Source organism: Pseudopodoces humilis, chromosome 12, assembly GCF_049639895.1.
Source record: "Pseudopodoces humilis isolate 2021_Gansu_Grassland_sample_001 chromosome 12, ASM4963989v1, whole genome shotgun sequence".
Lineage (NCBI taxonomy): Eukaryota > Metazoa > Chordata > Aves > Passeriformes > Paridae > Pseudopodoces > Pseudopodoces humilis.
The window spans coordinates 11,723,770-11,751,482 of NC_142211.1; the positions used below are offsets into that span (position 1 = coordinate 11,723,770).

At 46.2% G+C, this 27,713-nt stretch overlaps 1 long non-coding RNA gene across 1 annotated transcript; it reads right to left on the reverse strand.

Annotated features, from left to right (window-relative positions):
• Nucleotides 1-375: 375 nt before the first annotated feature.
• Nucleotides 376-26,543, reverse strand: LOC148183375 (uncharacterized). Its single transcript, XR_015773605.1, has 3 exons — nucleotides 26,453-26,543; nucleotides 2,705-2,926; nucleotides 376-2,327 (listed from the first exon to the last, which is right to left on the reverse strand). It is a non-coding gene; the product is annotated as an uncharacterized LOC148183375 (long non-coding RNA).
• Between the last annotated feature and the right edge of the window lie 1,170 nt (nucleotides 26,544-27,713).

Below are 27,713 nucleotides of genomic sequence, written 5' to 3' on the forward strand. Positions count from 1 at the left end.
TCCCCTAAACCCTCTGCCCCTGAGCTGAAAAAAGACGCATAGAACAGACCCAGAAACTCAGGAAATGCACTATAACAATGACATTCCTGGTTCCATGTGTCTCATTCAGCCCCCATCTCTGATAGTGCTGCGCAAGCTATCAGAGAGCTTTCCCTGTACCCTCTTAAAAACGAGATTCACTTAATAAATTATAAAAAGAATTTAATATAAATAAAAGACAATTAGGAGACATAAGAAATAAAGCAAAGGGTTAAAACGGCCGGGTTCCCTGGCGCCTTGCCAGGAACACACCTGGTATCCCAGGGATCCCCTTTTTATCCCCTCCTTGCTGTGAGGGGTTAATGCATATTCAAGCATGTCCCCTCCCTGGTTCTGCCTTCTTGGATCATGCTCTTCACAGTTTTATTTTCTGCTGGTCAGCATATATTTTTTGCTGGTCATCATTATTCTTGCTGGTCAGCATTATTCTGGAGTTTGGTTTCCTTTCTTTTTGCAAATGGTCAGGGCAGATAACAGTCCGGGGCCGTCATCCTTCCCCTGAGGACAGATGGGTTTCATATCTTCCGCTGATAACAGTTTGGCCTCTATTGTTCTCTTGATAAGAGCTTGGGCCCCAGTGTCCTTGCCCTCTGGGGTTTCCTTGCCTTGTACCTAGGAAATTCTTTTAAGCTTAAGATTTGTTAGCAAGAAAAAAAGTACATACATAGCTAAAAAGTATTTAACATATAATATTCATCTGCGAAAGCCAATATCACAATACAAATTTATAACAAACTCCTCCTCTTCTTTTTTTTATAAATCATTTGGCTTGAGCAATAATTCTTGTTTTCTAGCTTCTAGCACTCGTTCATTTATTCACAAATCAATTTAGCTTCTTCCAACTGATCTTTCACTTTATTTTGTTTTCTTAATACCATGATTTTTTTTTGTTTTTGTTTTTGTTTTTGCCATTCTAGATGTAGCTAATTTCAGGTCTATAGGCATTTGCTATGCTTTGAACTATATTGGTGATCAGCCAAATTAAACAAGGGATTAAACAAAGAAAAACTATTAAACCAGCTGTAGCACTGCTACAAGGGGAAGAAGCTTAGCTTCTTCTACTACTCTATCCCCAATACATTATCCCACCAATTAGTGGTCATTACTGATTTTCATTTTTGGACCGGCACATGGGCCATTTTTCTGATATCCTTGGCGATATCTAGAATGGCATTTTTATTGTCATTGAAAACAACAATCTTATGTATTAATTTTTTCACAGAACACCCCTTCTTTTAGCTAATAAATAGTCTAAAGCCAGCTTACTCTGATATATTGCAGCTCTGGCTTTTCATCTCTGACTGGCTATTAGTTCCATAGCCCCAGCTGTTTTATTGGTTATGATTTCTACAACAGCTTGGAGTTTCATAATGCAAAAATTGGGGTTCGATATCCCCAATTTCCATCTTGTGCCCAAGAATGTTTCCAATATGCGTTCAGGGGCCATATCTCATCTCCCCATTTTTGAGCTGCTCAAAACCATTCTCTTTTATTACTTTTTAGGACCTCTAAAACTAACACCCCTAACTGATTTCTGTCTCGTCAGAGTACAACTCCCCTTCCATTGCGAAGGGAGCTTTGGGTATGCACTTTTCTCACATATCTCAAAATAAGACATCTGGTGCTTTCGAATAGTCATTTTTCTGTTGATTTATATTTCTCCAAAATTTGGCTATTTCTGGGATTCCAGAGTAAGGATTTTTCTCTGTATTATTACACTGGGAGAATCTGGTTCTATTACCATGTCTCTTACCAAATCTTGGTTATTTTTCTTGGCAACAACTGTGAAGCAAATCCATCTTTTTCTCTTTTTGGGCAGTTGTTTTCTAATCTGTTACTACTTGTTCCTAGATTTTCTGTGGTCTAATATTTTCCCCTTTATGCATACAGGTACTTAATTTGGATGGGTTATAGCAGTGATTATTGATACTGGTGTGGGTAATAAGAAAGAAACCCCGGTGTCTTTCCATGTAAAGCTTTTGATAGCATTTGTAACATGGCTTTGCTGGTGTCCCAAAAGGGAAAAGGATAAGTGACAGAAGAAGGAATAATAGGGGTCCAGTATGGCTTACACCCCCACCAATCCTGCCTATGAGGTTGCAGCTCACAGCAGGTGTTTTATATTCTTCTCGGTGGCGAGTTGTAGTGGTCAGTCTGGTCTTGCCCCCTATTTCCTTGTCGCTTCCTCTTTTGTAATTTCCAAGCAAATTTCTTTTGACACCTTTTAACAGCAGTTTCCCACCGTTCCTCAGGTACTTCCCACTCAACACGCACTAGTAATTTCCCATCTGTAAAAAAAAGTTATCATTTAAGTTATTCTTAATAGATTTGGCACCCAACATTTCCTGCAACGAGAGGCTTAACTTTGTGAACCATAATACCTATTATTCTCTAATTTAAACACTTATATTTAATCCAGATAGCATGTCCCGTATTGGGATGATTTAGACAAGGTATATGATGTGGCACTGATGGAAGTTGTGGTTCTCCCCCCCTCCTTTATACAAATCACAGGCAAAAGCAAAAATATACGAGGATTTCCCGACCAAAACAGCCCCAGTCCTCCTGTTTGGAGTGGGAGTTTTCCTCCCCAAGGTGGATATTGAAAGTGTCCCAGAACTTGTCCAGGCAGGACTTGAAACTACTGATACAGGCTTGGTCTTACTTCTCAGTTAGGCGTGATTCTTAGCTCATTCCTTGGATCATTTGGATTGTTTCAGTTCATTACCGCCGGCCTCTATCCAAGAGTCCAGTTTGTATCACTCTGTTTGGGTGTTACAGTCCAGTCCTCAGGTCTTTTGATCTTATTGGTGTGAATCCAACTTCACTCTTTGGTCCAGATTGCAGCTTCTCTGCCTTAATCATCAGTAGTACCTGAAAACAATTTCTTAATAACACAGGGAGAATGAAAACATCACATCAAAATTTTCCATCAGTATTCTTTAAAATTCTTGGGTTAAGCGAAATTTAACAGTTAACATAGGAGCCAATCTCTTTCTGCGCGTTCAAATTAGTTAAACAAGGAAGGCTAGGTTAGTTTTGACTTCAAATAAATTACATTCATTACCTTTTTACCCTTTGGTTAATATTTACTTGTTTAGCTTCACAAACTTCTTTTATCAGTTTCTTAGAACAAACCCCTTCCTTTTAACAACAAGAGTAAAAGAAAGAAAGGGAAAAAAAAAATAAGAGAAAATGAGATCTTATTTCAAGAAATTAAACACTTTGATGAGGTTTTCAGAACCTAACGAGCTAGACTACTTTTGCTTTGGTCTCATCATACACCGGTCTGTTTCTTCGTCCTTTGTTCCGTTCCTTCTTTCCCATTCCCAGCAGGTTTTTGTTTGTTTTTTTTTTTCAGGCCATCTCTCTCTCCCCCTCCTGCTGCCGCAGCTCTGGGCCGAGCAGGCTGTTTCAGCAGCTCGCTCTGCAGGGAGGGGCTGTCACTTGCGTGCTGACCCTGGGGCAAAGCTCGTGTCCCCTCTTTCCCTGCTGCGCCGTCCCTTCACACACAGGACTGGCATTTTCAAACACACTCAGCTCCCACCACAGCCGAGGGGCAGAGCCCGGAGTCCACAGTGCTCTGGTCTGGGGCTCCTCTGCTGGGCCAGCTTGCTCCTCAGCACTAAACCTCACCCAGCACTGCTGCCAGGCCGGCGAGCGCTCCCGGCACCTCGCACCCCTCGAGACCCCGGCACAGACACGGCGGGTCCCGCTCCAGCAGCGCCCCTCACGAACCGCACTCTGCCACCCTTCACATCGGGTGCGAGAGGACCAGGAACCGCCACACCGGGCCCCGCTGTTCGCCACTTACAGGGACCGGGTCCTGCTGCAGCCGCTTTACATAAAAGCAATAAAACAACACCTAAACCTAGCAACTCCTAACCCAGCGCTCCAGATGCTCCTAACATCTCCTATTTCGGGCACAATTCTCACCTCTAATCGCGCTTGAAAGTTTTTTTCTCCTCACAAGCCAGTGCACACTCTTCGGAGCCAACAAGACACTTCTCGCTCTCTTTCTAAAAATCTTTACAACTCTAATGAAAGGCATCGCAAACCTCTCTCTCTCTCTCTGCCACTATCATCTCGCACTCTTTACACCACATCCCTCCAGAATCTCCACTACACAAATTACTTTGCTTCAGAATCAACTACAAATTCTAACACCTCCTTTTTGGGGACCCTTCCCAAAGCCCCAAAGGCGCTAGACACAGAGACCAGTCAGCTAGCCAGCTACTTTTACCAACTAAAACAAACCTGCAATTACTATTTCTACTGCCTTGAACAGATCTTCAGTCAAGCTAGAAATGAAGACACAGACATCACTCTTCTCTAAATTTTCTTCTACAGGTACAAAGGAGTCTATCCTCACACAGCTGCTTAATGTGAATAATCTCTAGTGTAACTTTTCTCATGACAAGATATGATCAGGTCTTTTATTTTTACAGGCATTTAGATACATTGACAAGTTTCTGACAATACCTTTATGTTTCAACAGTACTTGCAGCTTATATACTATGAACAATCTATAGCAAGAACCAGTCTTACAATTGTTTTCAAACTCTTCTTTCACAAAATAAGACTCATCTCTAAAAACACATGTACTTATTAAAATAGACCAAGTTTAGAGTCTCCACAATTCTCTTCTCAATTCGAAACACCAACAATCTTAATTCTAATCTTTTAACTGGGTCCACTTCTGCTTCTGTAATAAGCACAGCTGCAAAACAACACAAGCACTCCTAGAGACATGTGCACTTTCTTGGCAAATTCAAAAGAACAAGAAATCATGGCAGTTCTGAGCCTGATCTTCAGCTAAACACACTATCACAATAACTCTTTTTAGAAATCATCAGAGAGATGATCAGCATTTCATATTGTGAAAAGAGAGATAAAATAATTTTCAGCAGCAGTAAAAAGATTTACAACAATCCACAGGATTTTGCTTTTAGGCTGGTACCAGGTTCTGCTGTTAAGAACCATGGGCTGTGCCCATCAGCACGGGACACAAACAACATTAGGGTTAACAGCCCTAACACTTATTGACAACCTGATAAGTTTTCACCTTAAGAAGTGACTACTATGCAAATTACTGTAACTTGCCTTTAAAATTAAAATCAACCACAAAATTCTACGATATTCACTAAAGTAAAGAAATTGGAAGGCATACTAAGAAATGGGTTTGTTTTTCTACAAAATAAATATTGCAGTCACTCAAGAAAAAAAAAAAACAAACAGCTTACTTCTTTTTCCACTTTCTCCCAAGATGCATTTCTTGGAATTCTTCTAAGCTTCTCTCTAAAGCTTCTCTGCTCTTCCTGAAATCTCAAATTTTAATCACCGACACAGCTTACTGCTGCAGAAGCTTACAGCACCATCATACACGGAATTCTCTCAGAACCCGGGAAAACAAAGGCTTGCAACTTGCAGCTCCCTTGGTTTGGAGCTGATACCATACGCCAGTACTGCTCCATATCTCACTCACACATCTGGCTAAGAAAAAGCTCTCTGAGACAGTTTGACACCAGTCCTTACTCCCGGAATCACAGAACTTAATGTGCCCAAGGTCTCGTAAGACCCCGGCATAGAAAACCTGGGTCCCAGAGGGACTCGCCTGGCTCTCTCACCACTGGGCATGTTCCCGGCCTGTTTCACAGCTTCAGGAGGTTCCAGGAGTCACTGAGAGCTCCTCCGATCCCCCTGTGCCTGGAGCAGGGAACCCGAACCAGCATCTGTGGTTCAATCCAGCCTGCCGGCAGCCACCTAAACACAGCTCTGCGGCTTGAGAGCTCCAAAATAAGTTTAAACAATCCAGGGGCACCAAGACTTAGAAGCCCCCTGTCCTCACTTTACTCAAAAGGGATGAGATGAATTCATCCCCTCAGGGCACCCTCCGTGCCTGATCTTATCAGGGTTCGGCCCGACTCACCGCCGGCCGGAGCTCCAGGAGTTCCCTTGCACTCCTGAGGCTGACCCGCCTCTCCGTCCCAATAGCTCGGCAGGGAGTAGCTCTGGGAGCACCATCTCCCAGGAAAACCTTTCACCGCCGCCACAGTGGGGCAAAAAAAACTTCTAAAAAAACCAAAAAACAAACAACTTCAAACGCTGAATCACATACCAGCTCACCAAAGCGATCCCTCCTCCGCAAGCAGCTCTTGTTGCCCAGGGGGGAAGGAAAGGCATGGAGGGAAGATCTCCACTAAAGATAACCTTGGCTTTGCTCTGAGACCAGACCCGCTGAGAACAGATTTGATACAACACCCCCGCGGCTCCTGGGCTACAAATCCCAGTTCTGGTTTGCCCCCCCCCCCGGGGCTCCAAGACAGGAGCTCGCAGGGAGGAAGCGAATCACTCCATGTGTCCTCACCGTGATCCAGTCCCTGTGGAAACATCGACCTGTGTTCACTCTTACTCCAGCACAGCACAGGAAACCTTTCCTCTTTAGCAACACAATTCCAAAAAAAAAACAAACTTTAACGCAACAATCACACCTATTTACGCATTCTCACATCTGTTCATTCAACTCCACCCAGTCACAGCAAGACAATAAGGTGCTCTTTACTTCCCAGTTACTTGTTAATATACGCCCATGGGCACTGTAATATGTCAAATATCTCAAGTTTCTTGGATTATTCCTCAATTTGGCAGTTTTAAGTCCAAATTTCTTGGATTTAATCCTCAACTTGACAAAGTTTTAGAGAATCCACATTTTACTCTGTTTTCCCAGTGGATTGTGCCAGGAAAACCTTGGGCTCCCTTTCCCGAGGGGCTAACCCCTCCCCTGAGACCCAGTCCCAGTAACCCCGGGGGTATCTTGCAACCCCCGCTTCCCGCTCCCCCCAAAGATTACTTACAATCCGTCTTCTTCTTTGGGTCTTCGTGCACAAGAATTATGGAGCAAAAATACCGTGGTTTTTAGGGAGCCTTTTCCCCTTTCCTTTGCTTTATTCCTCTCCTTCTTGTCCTCGGGGTTTTGACCTGCAGCCGCTTGGCCCACGCTAGGAGAAACGGAGCGGGGTCTGCTGAACTCAGCAGGGGCGCGCCTGTTTCCCCGTTCTGGATCTCCGGTGGTCCCAGAGGTGAGGTGCTTATCCCGGGCGAGAGCCCCCAAAATTCTTAAAAACGAGATTCACTTAATAAATTATAAAAAGAATTTAATATAAATAAAAGACAATTAGGAGACATAAGAAATAAAGCAAAGGGTTAAAACGGCCGGGTGCCCTGGCGCCTTGCCAGGAACACACCTGGTATCCCAGGGATCCCCTTTTTATCCCCTCCTTGCTGTGAGGGGTTAATGCATATTCAAGCATGTCCCCTCCCTGGTTCCACCTTCTTGGATCATGCTCTTCACAGTTTTATTTTCTGCTGGTCAGCATATATTTTTTGCTGGTCATCATTATTCTTGCTGGTCAGCATTATTCTGGAGTTTGGTTTCCTTTCTTTTTGCAAATGGTCAGGGCAGATAACAGTCCGGGGCCAGTCATCCTTCCCCTGAGGACAGATGGGTTTCATATCTTCCGCTGATAACAGTTTGGCCTCTATTGTTCTCTTGATAAGAGCTTGGGCCCCAGTGTCCTTGCCCTCTGGGGTTTCCTTGCCTTGTACCTAGGAAATTCTTTTAAGCTTAAGACTTGTTAGCAAGAAAAAAAGTACATACATAGCTAAAAAGTATTTAACATATAATATTCATCTGCGAAAGCCAATATCACAATACAAATTTATAACACCCTCATATTGCGACTGTTAAACTCCCCCTACCTCCACGTGGCTGGGATCCAAGATGGCGCTGGCCATGTGCTAAATAGCCATGTGGAGAAACCACCCTCGTATCTCTCTCCCCCTTCCCATGACCCTTTCCACCCACTTGTCTCCGCCCAGGACCCCTACTCCTCCCATAACCCCTCACCTCCCTCACACATCTCCTTTCCTCCTACTATACCCTGGTCCTGTATGACATCACCCTGAAACCCCACCTTCAAATGTTGCAACCCTGATCCCCATGCCCCTGCCTCCTGTCCCCATGGGGAAGGGAAGAGTGAGAGAGATGCCCCTACCCCCTATTCCGGTGGGGGGGCAGGGGAAAGGGTGTCCTGGCCCTGCCCCCCGGGGGGAGGAGATGGGTCCCTGCCCATCCCCTGTGGGGGTGTGGGTGGGTCCCTCCACCTACGCAAAGATGAGGAAGGGCCCCCTGGGCCTGCTGGGGGTGGGGCTGGGTCCCTTCACCTACCCGTTGAGGAGGCGAGGCCACCAGGGCCCAGGGGGAGTAAGGGTGGGCCCCTCCACTGACCCGGGGGTGAGGCAGGGCCCCCTGGGCCTTGTGGGGGTGGGGCTAGGCAGGGAAACCCAGGAGATACAGGCTCTGGGGAAGATAAGGATATGCCTACAGCTGCATCTGTGATATATACTGGTAAAAAAAGAACTAATAGACAATATCAGCCTTTCTCTTACCATGATGTCTGATAAATATGCAAAATACAACGTGAATTTGGCAAAAATAGCGAAATATTAAAAAGAATGATTAAAGCTGCCTTAAAAATCTCAGGAGTTAGTTCCTGCTGACCTCAAAGACTTCTTCAGGTGCCTCCTAACCCCCACTGAGTTTGATTTTTGGGGAAAGCTCATGGAAAAGGTCATTAAAAGACCTCCTAGAGGAACTCAAGCAAAGCATGCAGGATGCAAAAGATGCAGAAAATAATGAAATTACCTTTGAGCATCTATGTGGGGAAGGGAGGTGGTCCAAGCCTGAAGACCAGGTGCAGGTTCTAACAAAACCTATTTTAGATAAGATCTGTGATGTAGCAGAAAAAGCTTGTAACAAATTACCAACACTTGAAACCCAAGTCAGTTATGTTAATATTAAACAGTTTCCATCAGAAAGTTTTTTGCAGTTTGTTGACTGGCTTAGAGGACAAATACAACAGCAAGAGGAAGGACCGGTGGCACAGGCAGAGCTAATTAAGGAAATCGCTCAAAAGAATGCCAACGAAGCCTGACACAGAGTGATTTTAAATCTGCCCATCCATCTTCCACCCACCATAGCAGACATGATTCAAGCCTGTGCCAAGAAAGCAGATCTGTACAGTGCACACAACAGGAAGCTGGGACCAATAAACCCAAGGACTGTGGCAGCTGCAATACCAGGAATGAACAAGCCACAGATGTCACCAGAACAGCTGCGGCACATCATTTGCTTCCAGTGTAAGCAGCCAGGACATTTCACAAAGAATTGTCCTCAAAACCAGCAACAAAGGAAACACCAGAAAGAAGCTGTAGCAAATCAACAAAAAAACTAGAAAAAAAGTGCTATTCCGTTGAGCGCCAAGACACAAAAGTGACGGACCTGAAACAGAAAAAAGACTAAATTTTAATAAAATATGGGGAAAAGGGGGAGTGGGGTGGAAGACTGCTGAAACATAATTGTAGGGAACGCATGCCTAATAAGATCAGGCAACCTCAAAAAGAGCATCGTTTCTATGTGATGCACATAAGAGCTCACACCAAATGACCAGGTGAAATTGCTGAGGGGAACCGGAACGCTGATTCCATTGCTGCCCCAGTCGAAAAGGTACGTCCCCTGGATGTATTCCAACAGGCTAAGCTGAGTCACTAGCAATACCATCAAAATGTGCCAGGACTGATTCGTCAGTTCCAGTTCACACAGGGTCAGGCTAAAGCCATTGTGGCCACCTGTCCCAGTTGCCAGCTCCAGGCAGTGCCATCACTAGGCGGCGGGGTTAATCCCTGAGGCCTTGGAAGCTGTGAGGTGTGGCAAACTGTCATCACACACATTCCCAGTTTTGGTCACCTTAAGTATGTGCACGTGAGTATTGATACATACTCAGGAGCAGTGTAGGCCTCTGCTCATGCGGAAGAAAAATCTGTACATGCTAAACAACACTTAGTACAAGCCTTTTCAGTGCTGGGGATCCCTAGCAAAATTAAAACTGATAATGGCCCAGCATATAAATCCAAGGAGTTCCTGGAATTTGTCCAGCAGTGGGGGGTGAAACACAAAACTGGCATCCCCCACTCCCCCACAGGTGAAGCTGTGATTGAGCGTACCCACCAGACGCTCAAAGAAGTCCAAGCCAGGCAAGGTAGTGGGACAGTGTGGATGTCTCCACAGCAAAAGCTTTGCAAAGCTATGTTTACCATCAATTTCCTGAACTGTTCATTTGAAAACATGAATCCTCCGGTGACTCGGCATTTTAAAAGTGGTGATCAATTTAAGTCATCACAGCGTCCATCGGTTTTAATCAGGGACCCTATGAACTTGTCACCCGGGGGCGTGGTTACGCATGTGTATCCACCCCTACAGGCCCTCGATGGATATCTCAGAAATGGGTAAAGCCTTTTGTTCCCAAAAACCCAGCCCCAGCGGAAAAAAAGGAGAGACAAGTGACAGTTTCTTCCAAAAGAAGACACCGCTGAGAAAAGCATAAAGAAACCTTCCTAACCTCTGGTTACTCTCTGACCTGCACACCTTGACTGTGAATATGCTTTAAAAATGTTTGTTTCTTTTCTTTTAGAAAAACATACCTCACACTTAAACCCATAATGTGCCTTACCTCAGCTGTCATCCTGCTCGCGCTGAGCAGCCTGGCAGCTGCCTAGATCATCCCTCAGCCACAACAGAACATCTGGGTGACCCTGGTACAAACACTCCAGCAAAATAATATCTGTTTGTCCACTGCAGCAGCAAAAGACCCTACGTCCACCTGTTTGGTAGGAATCCGTCTGCAGGCTGGAAACTTTCCAGACAGCTTTAGTGTTCCCAAGTTTATTAGATTTTCTTCTGCTGTTGCATGGACACAAATGCCAGGAATTTGAAGGACTTTGCTGCCTAAACCTGTCCTCGAAAGCTCCCAACGTCCACAGAGCCCTCCAAGAGATGAAGAACTTGATCGGACAAGTGAAGCAAGAGGCCGAGGACTGGTTTAGTGAGGTGTTTAAAGGCTGGGGACTCACAGGATAGTGGACTTCTATAGTCAAAACAATCCTGTTGTTTTTTTGTTGTTCTGTTTCTAATCGTGCTAGCATTCAGGATTGTTCATTGTTTAGTTTTAAAAGTTCTCAAGAATTTAGTCTCTACTACCTTAGATATCAACCACATAGAACTAGCAGACCAGAAAAAACATAACCGGCCCACCAATCACAAGGGGTGGACAAACTCATGTTCTGTATCAGGATAAGCTTGTAAGCCTTCAAAAATTTTATATAATAAGAAAGGGTGAGGTGTTGTAATGCATTTAGAAAAATGGTATGACCTGAATGTACCCCCGAAATATTGAATATAAGTTTCTTTCCCTTATCTCCAGTTCTCCTTATTGTCTCTGTGAATGTAACTCACCCTCTTCCCCCTGCCTTCAAAAAGACGCACGTTATCAATATTCTTCCTCTTTCCCTCCTACTCTCCTTTTCCACGGGATCCCAAGAACAAGAATAAAGCTGAACTTCCATCTCAGCAAGGGAAAGAACCTCAGTTTAGTTCCTCTGGTCCATGCTGTAATTTCTCTCCTGTTTCCCTGGCTGCAACTGGGTGGACAGTGGCAACAGAGAAGCAGGAGATATAGAAATAATAGCAACAAATGGCTGGCGAATTCCGCATGCCTTGCGGCAAAACCCTCTATTGATATCTCTGTGTGGGCTCAGCATTATTGACAGCTGGCACTGAGAAGGCAAATTTCGGTCTGTCTTTAAAATGCAAAGGAATTGTAAAGAAACAATCCTTCAGATCCATGATGAGGACTGGCCAATCAGCGGGAAGCATGGTGGGTGACAGCATGCCAACCTGCAACGTCCCCATGCTTTCCATCACAGCGTTAACTTTCCGGAGGTCTTGCAGCAACCTCCATTTCCCAGACTTTTTCTTGATGCAGAAAACTGTAGTGTTCCAGGGACTGGTAGAAGGCTCGAGATTACCTTGGTCCAACTGTTCTTGCACTAAATCACAGAGGGTGACTAATTTATCTTGAGGGAGGGGCCACTGGTTCTCCCAAATGTGTTTGTCCACCAGCCACCGTATAGGAGGCGTAGGACAGTCTGCACCCACTGTCACAGTGGCCCCCATCAAAAATCCGTCCCGATACGCAATCCCCATGCAGCCAGAGCATCCCTCCCCCAGAGAATTATCCGTGAGTCCTTCGTAACATAAGACCAAACCATGGCTGTGTCTCCCTCTGGATTCGTGATGAACACAGGCCTCCGGCTCACATAGCATTATGCTGCTCCTGCCAACCCTGCAACAGACGTCTGCACCGGTTCCAAGGGCCACTCTGAGGGCCAGTTGGCAAACCTGACAATTGTGACATCCGTGCCAGTGTCAAGAAGCCCATAGAGGCTAACTTCTGGTGGCGTCTCACCAGACATGGACAGGGTGCGCACCCGCTCACAATGATCCTTGGCCTTCAGGACAGCGGTCCAGTGAACCTGAAGCAGCCCAGTAGACCAGAATCCACCATCTCTCCGCAGCCGATCCTCCACTCTGCAAACACAAGACTTAAAAGGCACAAGTTGAGCAAGTTGGGTTCCATCAGGGATAGTGATGGGGGGGGAAGTGAGCATGGAAACCATGGCATAAATTCGTCCTGTGAAATCCGAATCAATGACTCCCACGTTCACAATGATGTCCTGAGCAGTGGTACTAGATCATTCCACGAGAAGAGCACTCATGCCCTCACCCACGGGACCAAAAGCATCCAAGGAATCTGAAACATTTTTCTCTGTTTTAACGCTGTACTTGTAGAACCTTGATTTCTCAGTCTCCTCTGAGCCGAGCTCCTTTGGAATACTGCCTCACGGGGAGTTCCATTTATCTCAATTCTCTAGGTCAGGAAGAAAACTCCAAAGCTCATTAGGATCTTGTTTCTCATGTTTATTAGGATGCTATCACAAAACTTGTCAGGCCTTTCCAGACTTTCTGCACAAGTTCAAATCCGTAACCTGGCACACTTTGGCTCTGATGGCACAAAATGGCCCTGAACTACACAGTTCTTTTATCTTTATACTTATTTTTATCCAATTAACAATAAACAGGTAAATTATTTTTCCTAATGGCCCAATGACCTGACACCTGTGCGCTGCACTGCAGCATTTTCTATCCCATCACCTACTACTACCCTAAAATCTCTAGAAGAAGAAAATGAAGAAAAAATAATAAGAAAAAAAGACAACACCCTAAATCCTCCATCTTGTCTTCTATTTTCTAAACTAGTTTAAACTCTAAACTTTTACTTTTTCACTCAGTGACTTAAGAAAACTCTCTAATTTACACACTCACACTTTTAGCTTTTCTATCTAACTTTAACAATTGTTTTCATGTAACACCATGAAAACATGCCCATAAATTTCATGTTATATGAAATTCGGTGTTCTCCTGGATCTCAGAGCCAGGCATCAGAGACAAGGGTACACACTCTGTGTCTCAGACTCCAACAGGAACCCTGTACATTCTGCAAGAGTCTAAAACAACCGTGTCTGCTGTGTAGATATCAAGGCCTGCTGAGCCGCACGTGCTGGCTCCGAGCTGGCCAAGCAGACCTCCATCGGCTCCGGGATGTGAAGAGAGGCTTGTGTCTGAGCGCGTCTCTCTGTCGCGCTCTGCTGCCCATTTCCTGAGCCAAACAAAGGCTGACCATTGGCATGGAATTTTGCCTTGCACACATATTTCGCATGATTTGGCTTTCCACACTGAGCACAGAAAAACAAGGGAGCTGTCACCCCCTGTACTTTCTTTTTCTGCTTTTTGCTGGCTTGAGCATTTCCCTGCTTTTGCTGCCTGCCCTGCGTCCCCATCCCAGCCGGCCGCAGAACAGCAGCCACGGCAGCCATCTTATCATCAGCGATACCGACCTTTACACAAGCTTGTGCCATTTGCACTAGTGAGGGATCGCCAGGGATCATCCCAATGATCTTTCGACATTCGGCATTACAGTTACTCCTTGCTAGGTGTTTGAGCAAGAGCAGTCTCACCTCGCGATCCTGCACCTGCCGCTCTACAGAAGCAGTCAGTCTATCTGCAAATCGCAGAAAAGATTCATCAGCCTGCTGGACAACAGTCGCTAAAGGCTCCTTCGGGGTGGCCATTTCTATGGTCTGCACTAATGCCGCTATGCCCATCTCCTTGCATTGATCAAGCACAAGAGGGTCAAGACCAGCCTACCTATTAACGTCAGCAAAGACGTCTGTACCCAGCAGAGCATCAGATCCAACCGCATGCCTTGGATCTTGCTGGCCCAAGGCAGCATTTTGCCATACTATTTGGCATGCCAACTGAGCCCATTGTGACTCAAAAATGTCGTATTCAACTGTATGAACAAGAACATGAGCTAGACTGGATGTCATAGGGCAGGAGTACATCACCAACAAGAACTCGCAGAGCTTGCATGACTTGACAGGACCCTAACCCATGTTTCTCAGCCGTGTCCCGGAGATTCATCAGGGCCTTCCATGACAACAGATGATGGGTGCTCTGAATTGCACCCTGAATCACAGGGAACACCTGAGAACCATCCAGAATGTGAGAAATGAACTTGTAAAAATTCGTAGAAATCTAAATAAATGTATATAACAATAATGATATAAAATATAAAGTACAGTATGGCACACAAGCCCTTCCCAGATCTAGTCGCGAATTCCCACTCAAAGGATAACGATCCTAGCCGGCGCCCATCAACGAAAAAGAATAGACAGGACAAGGATCATCAAGCTGACAGGGACAGGCTCGGTGCCCATCAACGGAAAAGAATAGACAGGACATGAATCATCAAGCTAAAAAGGAGAGGCTCCGACGAGATACTCATCACCGGACCTGAACACCCCGCCTTGCAGGCTACCGTTGGGGGAAGCCATCAGGTAGACAAAAGGAAAAAAATCCAGCCGAGATATCCATCAGCTCCAACCCGGATCCAACCATCCCATCCAGATGGCCTGAACCACAATGAAATCAAGAAACACCCAGAACTTCTTTACATATGAGGAGACTCTGTCCGGACGTCCATTTGACTCTATTCTCCAACGCCAGGAAATCAATTCATACAACAATCAAGGACCGTTGGTGAATGGTGCCTGCCTGGAATTTGGCCTCAAGGCTAAAAATCCCTATAAAAACCCCGGACAGTCTACCCTCCTTCGTGGATTTGGGAACACCTATACCTTTGGGTATAGACCCCTGTCCACCCAGCGCTGCGCTGTTTGTTTTATTGTGGTTTTTCCTCATTGTTTATTTTTTTATAGAAATTGTTTTATAATAAATTGTTTTTTATTTAACCCAAATCTGCCTTTGCATTTATAACAGATTGGTGCTGTGACTCGGATCGGAGAAACTGCGGGGAATCTCGCTGCCCAGGACGGGTACCCCCGCTGATTTTGGCGGCCTGGTGAGTTGAGAACCCCCGTAGTTCATTCCAATATCCGAACCAAATTTAGGCGGAGGTAAAAACCACAATAAAAAGGAAAGGATCCGGATCGGAGAGCTCGGGAAGGCACGGAGCCTTCGGGAAGCCGCGGCTTGCTTTGCTCGTAAAACGTCTAGTGTGCACAAAGACACCCATGCAGGAAAATAGCTGTAAGTACTGCTGGTTGAGTGGGCGATCAGGCGAGTGTGTGAGACGTGATCTGATCACGAAGCGAGTGCGGACTTCAAGGTCGCGTTTCCATCCTCCCGCGAGGGAATTGGCCGGCCGCGAAGGAAGCGATACAGAGTGAAAGTTTTTTTTTTTTCTCTCGACACACACTCGTAAAACCTGAGGCCAAAGGGTGTCTCGGGAACTGATCGCAAGGTACTAAGAGGGGAAGAGACGTCTTGTCGAGCTCGAGAACTGGTAAACCCTCTTAGTAAACGGACCCAGGGAGAGGTCCAGGAAAGAATCAAAAGTACCGATTACAAGAGACCTCAGCTCAGCTCGCTGAAAGGTGAGTATCGGCAAATTTTGATTCCTAAGTACACAACGCAGAAACAGATATCGACTCCCGGAGAAGTCGAAGAAAGGTAAGAATATATTTGCGAAGTATGGGGCAGAAAAAGAGTAAGCTTCAAGGAAGAAGCACAGGAAAAGATTCCTCCGATCAGGGGGAGGAATCACCAGACATCCCACTGGAAAGTCCCTTGGGGTGGATGCTAAAACACTGGGAAGATTGTCCCCAGAGGAAGGGGAAATCAAAGGAGAAATTAATACATTATTGTATGGAGGTTTGGGGAGGACAGGAGTTGAGAAGTCACCTCACTTGGCCAGTGTTAGGCACATTTGAAAAATGGACGTGTAACAAGTTGTTCTCCTATGTGGAGAACAAGGTCCCCTCAGATCCTGAGGAGAGGGAATACGCTAAGCTCTGGGTAAATGTCAGAGTAGGGCTATTTCCAATAAAACAAAAAGAAAAACGTGAGTCGAGAGCTGAGTCCTGGGAACCCCTCGATCACTTACCACCCCCGTATCGAGGACCAGCGGGACCTTCCTCTGCAGATCAAGTGGTGCCCTCAGCACCCTTGGGCCCCCGAGACCAACCCACTGAGATACGTGTGTCTCAAGCGGGAGAGTCGGGGCCAGCAGCGATGCCGGCAGCCCCTCCCCTTTCCCCGCCTGTAAACACCGTAACCACAGCAACCTCCTCGGAGGTTTTTCCTGCACAAGGCTGGGGAACACCCTATCCGTCCCTGCCGGTCCAGCCGCCACAACCGGGACCCTCCCATACAACGGAGGGGACTCCTCCCTTCAGCCGGGTGGCGGCAGAATTCCCACAATTGATAACAGGGAGGCAACACACAATCACCAATTCCCCTCCCGCAAGTAGAACCCGTTTGAGAGCAAGAATGACGGATAATGAATGGGGAGAGAGTGAAGAGGGGCACCGGTTGTTCCCTCTTAGGGAAGTACCGACGGCCCCGGGAGTGATCGGTTTTGTGAATGTCCCCCTTAACTCTGGAGATGTAAGGGCATTTAAAAAAGAGATGGGGCGGTTGTTAGATGACCCTCTTGGGGTGGCTGAGAGGTTAGATGAATTTTTAGGGAGTAGTATTTATACCTTTGACGATCTTATGGCAATCCTGAGATCACTGTTTAATCAGGAAGAAAGGGAGATGATTAAACAAGCCGGGATCAGAGACTGAGACAGACGCAATCCACAGGGGACGCCAGGTAACCAGAAATGGCCTAGCGTAAGCCCGAGCTGGAATGCACAGACGGAGGAAGGCAGACGGAACATGATGGATTTAAGGAGCATGATTATACAAGGTATAAGAGAAGCGGTCCCTAGGGGCCAGAACATTAGCAAAGTTTTTAGAGAGTGTCAAGGAAAAGAGGAACCACCCACTGAATGGATCGAGAGATTACGGCGAAGTTTACAGATTTATTCTGGGACTGACCCGAACTCTCCTGTGGGGGAGGTTCTGTTAAAAACACAATTTGTTGCTAAATCTTGGGAAGATATTAGGAGGAAATTAGAAAAGATCGAGGGGTGGCAAGATAAAAGTCTTCAGGAGCTCCTAAGGGAAGCTCAAAAAGTATACATGAGGAGAGAAGATGAGAAGCAGAAATCGCAAGCTAGAATTTTAGTAACTGCGGTAAAAGAGGTCCAGAAACAAGAACAGATGCAGGGTAAGTTTAAATCACTACCCGGGAAAGGTCGAGGTTCTCACCGGGTAACCCCGGCCCCACGGAGAGAGCCCCCTGAGTGCTACTACTGTAAACAGGTAGGACACGTTCAGCGGAATTGTAAACAAAAATTAAAAGATGAGAAAATTTTTCAGGAAGACTAGGGGTGTCAGGGGCTCTTTAATTTGGGGACCAGAACATCCGAGGAGCCCTTGATAAAGTTAAAAGTAGGACCCCAACGACAGGTGGTAAGTTTTCTTGTAGATACTGGGGCAGAGAGAAGTACTCTGCAGAAATTGCCATACGGATGTGTGGCTAGCAGAGAAAAAGTTTTTGTAATCGGTGCAAAGGGAGACCCCTTTGAAGTACCTATAATAAAAGATGTGGAAATAGAATCTGAAAATAAAATTTGCTTAGGGAATTTGCTATTAGTAGAAGAAGCAGATTACAATTTGCTGGGAAGGGACATGATTGTCGCTTTAAGAATTAATATCTTGATTAAAAACTCTGAATTGGTGGTAAAAATATTTAAGTTGACTCCTAAGGATGAGGAGAAAATAAACCCTAAAGTATGGCATTCAAAAGGAGAGGTAGGAAAGCTAGATATCAAACCTATCGAAATAAAAATCGAGAACTCTGAGGACCCTATAAGAGTCAAACAATATCCCATCCCGATGGAAGGGAGAAGGGGGTTGAAACAAATAATTGATGACCTCCTAAAAGGGGGAACTTTAGAGCCTTGCATGTCCCAACACAACACCCCCATCCTGGCTGTAAGGAAGACGGATGGTAGCTTCCGATTAGTCCAGGACCTACGAGCGGTAAACGCTAGGACCCGGACTAGATTCCCGGTGGTGGCCAACCCCTATACTTTACTAAATAGACTCACACCAGAAGATGTGTGGTATAGTGTGATTGATTTGAAAGATGCCTTCTGGACTTGCCCTCTGGATGAAAAGAGTAGAGATTATTTTGCATTTCAGTGGGAGGACCCAGATACAAACCGCAAGCAACAGCTAAGGTGGACGGTCCTCCCCCAGGGGTTTGTGGAGTCCCCGAACCTGTTCGGACAAGCTTTAGAACAAATATTAACCCAATTTGCTTTAGAGGACGATACAAAGCTTTTGCAATATGTAGATGATTTGCTAATAGCTGGACCGACTGAAGAAAGCGTTAGAAAAAGCACGATTGCCTTGTTAAACTTCCTAGGAAAGAAAGGTTTGAAAGTATCAAAATCCAAGCTGCAATTCACAGAGCCTGAAATAAAATATCTTGGACATTGGATATCTCAAGAGAAAAAAAAATTAGACCCGGAGAGGGTAGCAGGCATCCTTGCATTGCCTGCACCAAAAACAAAAAGGCAAATTAGACAAATTCTAGGGCTCTTGGGATACTGCAGGCAGTGGATTGAGGGTTTCAGTGAAAAGGTGAAGTTTTTATATGAAAGATTAAACACTGACAGGCTGAAGTGGACTGAACAGGATGAGTCCAATTTTCAGAAATTAAAAATTGTCCTTATGACTGCCCCGGTACTAACTCTACCAGATACGAATAAAGAATTCCAGTTGTTTGTGGATGTGAGTGGACAAACAGCACAGGGAGTCCTGACTCAGGAATGGGCAGACAAAAAGAAACCTATAGGGTTTCTTTCAAAGATCTTAGATCCAGTCAGTCGGGGTTGGCCTACGTGTTTACAAGCAATTGTAGCAGTAGCTCTGTTAGTAGGAGAAGCGAAGAAAATAACTTTTGGGGCTCCTCTGGTAGTTTACACTCCCCATGATGTGAGAAACATATTGCAACAAAAAGCAGAGAAGTGGCTGACTGATTCCAGGCTCCTGAAATATGAAGCCATCTTAATCAGTTCACCCGGTTTAGAATTAAAAACTACTTCTGCACAAAATCCTGCTCAGTTTTTATTCGGTGAACCTTTAGAGAAATTAGTGCATAACTGTTCTGAGATCGTGGAGCTGCAGACCAGAATAAGACCGGACTTAGAGGATCAGGAGTTAGAAGGGGGAGAGAAGTGGTTTGTAGATGGATCCTCGAGAATTATTGAGGGAAAAAGAAAATCGGGATATGCGATAATAAATGGTGCATCTGGGGAAGTTGTGGAATCTGGTCCTTTGAAAGCAAGTTGGTCTGCACAAGCTTGCGAGCTCTATGCTCTCCTAAGAGCCCTCCGGAGGTTGAAAGGAAGGAGAGGGACCATATACACAGACTCACGGTATGCTTTCGGGGTGGTACACACTTTTGGAAAAATTTGGGAAGAGATGGGTTTAATAAATACCAAAGGAAAATACCTAATTCATGGGGAAATAATCCGACAGATTCTAGAGGCAGTCCGGGGACCAAGAGAAATATCAGTTGTCCATGTAAAAGGACACCAGACAGGGTTGCAGTTTCAAACCCGAAGTAACAACCTAGCCGATAAAGAAGCAAAACGAGCAGCCCTGCTTACCGTAAGTATTCCCGAGGTGACTCCGGAGGAATCACCTGAAATTCCCATGCTCCCTTCAGAGAAAGAGATTGAAGAATTCAAAAAAATAGGGGGAGTCATGAAACAAGAAAAATGGTGGTTACCTGATGGGAGGGAGCTGATCCCGAGGGGAGTGGCAAGGAGAGTGTTACAAAGACTACACAAACAGACCCATTGGGGAACTCGGGCGCTGGCAGATCAGTTCCTGAAATTTTTTGGATGCAAGGGGATTTTTGAAATTGCCAAACAAGAGGTACAGGGGTGTGTGGTTTGCCAAAAAGTAAATAAATCCAACTCCAAACAAACTGTTTGGGGAGGGCGGCCTCTCTCATACAGACATTTTGAGAGGATCCAGGTGGACTTCACCGAATTACCAAAAATCGGTAGATATAAATTCTTATTAGTAATAGTTGACAAACTAACGCATTGGGTAGAAGCCTTTCCCAGGGCAAGGGCTACGGCCCAAACAGTATCAAAAATTTTATTGGAAGAAATCATCCCTAGGTATGGGATAGTGGACTGTATTGATTCGGATCAAGGAACTCATTTCACTTCAAAAATTATAAAACAAACTTCAGAAGCTCTGGGTATCAGATGGCAATACCACACTCCCTGGCATCCTCAGAGTTCAGGGCAGGTGGAAAGAATGAATCAGACACTTAAATCCCAATTGTCTAAACTCATGATAGAGACAAAAATGTCATGGATTAAGTGTCTCCCCCTTGCTTTACTAAATATAAGAACAATGCCCCATTCTGAAATGGGTCTGTCCCCTTTTGAAATGTTGTACGGAATGCCATACAAACATGGAATGCCGGTGGGACACCCCCAAGTGGAGGATGTACAAATACAACCATATCTCATTGCTATCAACAAAAATTTACAGGAACTGCGAAAACGAGGACTGATTCCCCAAAGCACCACTCTGGGATTCGCAATACACCAGATACAGCCTGGGGATAAAGTCCTCGTCAAAGCGTGGAAGGAGCTTCCCCTCAACCCCCATTGAGAAGGACCTTTCCTGGTTCTCCTGACCACAGACACAGCTGTCCGGACCGCAGAAAAAGGTTGGACGCACTCATCTCGGGTAAAAAAAGTAAAGGAATACGACACCTCCAAGTGGAAAGTCACCACCCCTCCGGGAGAACTAAAGATCAGACTTCAGCGTAACCACAAATGAACAGTGACGATCAGATAAGTTGTATTCACCCTGAGTGTGATTGTTTTCCGTTTATACATTTTAAGTGCGCCTATTGTAACCAGATTTGGGTAACCCACTGTTTGGGAGGGTACAAAACCTAAGGGATTGTGCACAAAGTGTCTAGAAAAAGAACAGGATTTGACTAGCCGTCTCTTAATACTTGCCACCAGGGCGGGGTTGTTGGAACTCGACTCTCCTGAGTGGTTCCTACTTTTTCAAAAAGGGATAAGAGGGAAGCTAGACTCCAAGGCAGAGGCTTTGGAAATCGAGTGCCGAAAGACAGTAAAGGTACCGTGCAGGACAGACACGATTAAGTCGTCTCGGTGGGCTACCTTTAAAAGAAGATACGCCATAAGAACTACAAGGGCCCCTGAAGAATATCCTTGCTGCCGGGAAGATGGTAATCCCCGCCGTATATTTTTATACGGGCGAAGGGCAAGGCAGAGGCATACACCGGTGAGGAATCCTGATGTTCCTGAATCTAGCCATGTGCTTGACCAAGGGAATGAGCCCCGAGGTGCCTCTGGGGGATCCTCCCCTAGGGAAGTGTGAGCGGTGCCAGACCGCCACAGATGCCGGACGAATAATCGACTGTCCTCCAGAACAACAAAGGGGGTTTTGTATATCCAATGGCACTCAGTATAATCTATGTGAACTAAAGGGGGAGGTCTGGTGTTATCACCCAACGGCGAGTCTTAAGGACAGGCAGTCTAAAACTCCTATGAAAAGAAAGACTGAAACTTCCCATTTCAGGTATAGGAGAGAAGTGGGAATAATTCCCCCAATTCCAATCTGCAGTCAATGTAACAAAACTGTCTGGATAGGGGGAAAAAGACAATCCACCTTTTTGGCATATTATGCGGTTAACCCTTTATGTTACAATAAAGCGAATTTGAAAATGTGTACCATGGGAGGGAAAGTATATTGGGAAGGTAGAAATTTAAAACATGAAGAGAAAGCTTTTTTTAATAATGAACCGATAATCCTTGATTTGTTAAAAAGTAGTGATGACCGGGTATGTTTGCAATTCAACCAAGTGTTCTGCTTCTCCAGGGATGAGGAAGGGGTGGACCCTGAAAACAAAATAAAACAACTAACCCTAGAGTTAAAGAGGCGAGAAGCGGAAGCTCGGAAAAAGAGGCTAGAACAAGAGAGGCTTAACTCTCTTAGTGAGCATTATGAGCAATTAGAGAAACAATACAGCAATTGGGGATTGCCAAACCCCAACCAGAACCTTTTCATAGATCTAATGCAAGAAATAGCCACAGAATTAGGTCTATCTAACTGTTGGATCTGTGGCGGTTTAAAATCAGCTGAAAGGTGGCCTTGGAAGGGAGAGGGACTAACCCCAGAGCAACTTCTAAAATGGGAAGGCTCTAAAATATCAAAAACAAAACAAAGACCAGAGGGATGGGTTATAGACCAAAAAATAATCGGTACTGTCTGCATTAGCAGAGAGGGAAAAGAATTCACTGATTTAGTAGGCTATACCCCGTGTGTAAGCACACTCACGGTGAATTCGGAAAGCAAAACTAAAACCTGGCAACCTGAACCACCCGCGGGCTATTGGAGTCGCTCCCGGGGGAATAACTGTGAATGGATGGAAATAATTGGACTTTGCTGGTACAAAAACTCTGGGGCCAATCCCTTCCATGAGCTAATAGGATTGAAGGAATATTGGGATGATCCGGCAAAGTTGAACAAGGGTTGGGAAGCTCCTGATGGTATATATTGGATATGTGGAAAAAAGGCATACAGCGAGCTACCCAGATAATGGAAAGGATCCTGCACACTTGGAATAATTCGGCCCTTTTTCTTTACTCTACCTAAAACAGAGAGTAAATCATTGGGAGCCCCTCTCTTTGAGACATTAAACAGACAAAGGAGGGAATTAAAACGAGAACTACCAATAGCGGGAGGCAACCAGAAGTGGAACGAGGAAGAATGGCCTGCCGAAAGGATCATTCAATATTACGGGCCCGCTACTTGGGCAAATGATGGCAGCTGGGGTTACAGAACCCCCATTTATCTCCTCAACAGACTTATCAGGTTGCAAGCGGTGGTAGAGATAGTTTCCAACCACACTTCAGAAGCCCTAGAACTCCTAGCCAAACAACATTCACAAATGAGAGCTTTTGTGTACCAAAACAGACTAGCTCTCGATTATTTGCTAGCCGAGGAGGGAGGAGTGTGTGGCAGATACAACGAATCCGAGTGTTGTATGGAAATAGACGATTACGGAGAAACAATAAAAGGATTGGCTGCTGAAATTAAAAAAGTAGCTCATGTGCCAGTCCAAAAATGGAATTCAATCCTACAAGCCTCCTGGTGAGACCAGATATTCGGGCAAGGGGCTTGGTGGAAGAAGCTAGTATTTTTCATCACTTGTTCAGTTGCCGGAATCATTTTCCTTCCCTGCTTAATTCCTTGCTTCATCAGACTAATTCACTCTGTTGTGCAAGGAATGCAGATTGCCACACTTCCAATCGATCCTGAGAAAGCACAAGGGAGACCTACTCCTCTCTCTAAACTAATGAAATTAGAGGAGGAAAAGGAAAACAAAAACGCGATGAAAGCCTTAAAGAATTTTGAAAATAGACATAACCTGGCACAAACATATAGTGAGAATTCGTTAACGAACTGGGAAGAAAATGAATGTGAGTAAAAAATTATAGTCCTTCCCCTGCAGAATTGGATGAAATAACACGAATTTTTAATGTAATGGATTATTAGGCGGGGGACTGTGAGAAATGAACTTGTAAAAATTCGTAGAAATCTAAATAAATGTATATAACAATAATGATATAAAATATAAAGTACAGTATGGCACACAAGCCCTTCCCAGATCTAGTCGCGAATTCCCACTCAAAGGATAACGATCCTAGCCGGCGCCCATCAACGAAAAAGAATAGACAGGACAAGGATCATCAAGCTGACAGGGACAGGCTCGGTGCCCATCAACGGAAAAGAATAGACAGGACATGAATCATCAAGCTAAAAAGGAGAGGCTCCGACGAGATACTCATCACCGGACCTGAACACCCCGCCTTGCAGGCTACCGTTGAGGGAAGCCATCAGGTAGACAAAAGGAAAAAAATCCAGCCGAGATATCCATCAGCTCCAACCCGGATCCAACCATCCCATCCAGATGGCCTGAACCACAATGAAATCAAGAAACACCCAGAACTTCTTTACATATGAGGAGACTCTGTCCGGACGTCCATTTGACTCTATTCTCCAACGCCAGGAAATCAATTCATACAACAATCAAGGACCGTTGGTGAATGGTGCCTGCCTGGAATTTGGCCTCAAGGCTAAAAATCCCTATAAAAACCCCGGACAGTCTACCCTCCTTCGTGGATTTGGGAACACCTATACCTTTGGGTATAGACCCCTGTCCACCCAGCGCTGCGCTGTTTGTTTTATTGTGGTTTTTCCTCATTGTTTATTTTTTTATAGAAATTGTTTTATAATAAATTGTTTTTTATTTAACCCAAATCTGCCTTTGCATTTATAACACAGAAGAACGGCCAAGCCTGCTACGTTCTGCCCTTTGGACCCCCCAGAGACAGGGGCAGACACCTGGCTAGGAACCACTGCAACAGTGCTCTGCATCACGGTCCCCACAGCACCAGCAGTGTCAGAGAGTTAATCTCCGCCCTCCAGGCAGCTATTTTCGGAATCGCAACCAGCCACCTCATCAACTTTGGCTTTCACAGCGCCCCAAAATTGTGCTTGATTCCTCGGCCGCACAATCATCTGGCAGGGAGGTAAATTCCATAGACCAGCTGAAGAAGCCCCACCAGCCCGGGTCCCTTTGCCCCTGGGGGTCATTGGCTTCTTGCCGGCCTTGTCTCTTCCGGTGCCAAGAGTAAACAATGCAGGGCCCGTATCTGCCTCGGCCGATGCAACCATAGGAGACGGCAGCGGCATCCCCGCCCCAGCCGCGGGTCCGGGTGGTGCACAGGAATCCAAGGTGGGACAGGGCAGAGCCAGGCTGGTGTGGCCCTCCCCCAGCGCAGGGGAGGAACGAGCCACATGGAGGGGTGCAGCCCACGGAGCCACAGCACAGCCCCACCCCACTGCCAAGGACCATCCCAGGTTTGTGGGGGGAGAACACCGCAGCGTGGGACCGGCAGAATCTCGCCCGGCGTCTGCGCCGCACCTGCTGCCCCCTTCCACGCCCAGTGAAGCCGGCGCAGGAGGGGAAATGTCCGGCACCACCCCCAGCAGGGTTCCACCGCTTTCGCGAAACCCAAGGGCCGGCACCGGCCTTTCCATGCGGAGCGGCACGGGCGCCCCACCCACTGGGACAGGGTCCAAAGAGAAGATTGATTAAACCCGTGTCCTCCGGGACTGCCCCCACCTGCGCATGCGCAGCAGCCGGCGCAGAGCCTGGTCCAGCCCCTGCAATCTCTGGGGGATATGTCACAGCCCCGCCGCAATGGGGGCATGAGATCGTCACCGACTCTCCTTCCAGGAGCGGTGTGTGCTCATTTCTCAGCGGCTCCCCACCTCCCAGCACAAGGAAAACACACAGGGAAGGCGACTCCGCCCCGCTCTTCCGCCTCCTGGGTGCCGAGCAAGGCGGGGCCACGCCCACCATCTCCGTGAGACTCCCGAGGGCCTGCTGGCCTCCGTCCACATTTCGGTCGGGGGGGTCTCAACCCGCTGGAGGCCAAGGCCACCCCGGGGGAGCCGACCTCCCAGTCTGAAACTTATCCTTTCCCCAGCACAGCGGCTTAGGGAGAGAGAGAGAACTCTGCACCGCTCCCAGAGCCGAAAGCCATCTCGTCCTCTTTGCCCAACTCTGAGAAATCTCCCATGGAGTTGGCAGAAGAGGACACACAGCTCTCCAGAGCTTGGTCACATTGCCTTCAGGTCACCAGGAGCTCCACCAGTTCCGCAGAACACCCTGCAGGCACAGCCTGAATCAGGGAATTCCCAAGGGAATCCCAAGCCTGCTTTGAAAAAGCTTTCTCAACCATAGGAAAAACCCCTCACGCTTGCCATAAGAATACAATAGCTGGAAAGCACTCTCTGAAACGTCGATCTGCCTCCTATCCAGTAACCCCCGCCAAAACTCCAACACCAAGGCATCAGTTGGCAAGGACCTGAGAGAGGCCATATCAAAGAAAAAAAACTTACCAAGCTACACTGCACTGTTACCTGCAGATCACATCGGCATCACCAGATGTCGCTAGAGGACACGAAATGATTCACACTACTACCTTTAGTGTTAGAACAAAAACCCAGGACTTTATTACTTGACTCCAGTATTTATAGATTCTTGACAATGACCAGGGATTGGACAATTAAGTTACCACCTTCCCAAGCACACTGGTTATGCAAAACGTCCATCAAAGGGAATTTCTTAGAAGGAATGCGTAAACATCTATGTTTACAGTTACTTTCCTGAGAAGGTAGCTACAACTATGAAAAACAAGATCAGAAGGCTTAATTTCAGGATAACAATTCTCTACTTCCCATCACATAGCAATGTTCAGAGACTTCCTGTAGAGAAACATTTTAACAGAGTAAAAGCATGACATTTTAGTAAAAGCCTGTCTGCACAAGCCAGCTTTTAATCCAGGCGACAATATTAAAGGCAGTATCCTTGAAACTCTCCTGGAACAGCGAGAATAAAGAAAAACAATGGCATTGTGTACTGGAGAAAGAATGTAAACCAATATGTATTAACCAATAGTAGCTTGCTAAGCCCACGGACCCTGTTGGACCTTATGAAAGTGTGCTAAAGATAGAAATAAACGACGTTCGTTATACTTCTGTGAAGCCTCAATGAATAGTCTCAGTGGTTTTCCAATGCCTGGTGCTCTGAACAGGAACCCTTTCCGGGCAAAGAGAATTTGGCGGATCTGCATGTGGGTAGACGTGGAAGCGGACCGGTACCAGGTGGCGGGTTTGCATGCGGTGGGATGTGGAAGTGAGCCTAGCTAAGGAAAACTGGGACGGAGGAGTTGGGGCAAAGACCGAAGGCCAGTGCATGTCGGCACCCAGGAGGAGGAGTCGCTCCCCTCCCCCCGCCCGCAATGCTGCTAGCTTGGATGAATTTGCAGCAACATAGATACTGCTTCTAAACATTATTGTTAAACGAGGCGAGGCAGTCAAGTATAAGGACATTGAAAAGCTCATTTTATGGGCTAGAGACAATATGCGTGGGTGCCTCCAGGTCCTGCTGCTGCTTTTTGCAGCGGAAGAATGGAAAGACATATGAGATTTGTTGTGGGGAAAAGCGATCATGGGGAAAATCAGACGTCTGGGTGCTTTCTTTGGGGTTGGGCATGTTCGGCTGGTGAAGGGGCTCACGGGGAAGCACAGTACCTCGGTCTTGGACCTTTTAAAATCTCAGAAGTGTGCCAGGGCGGGCGGGACCACGCCAGCGGAGCCC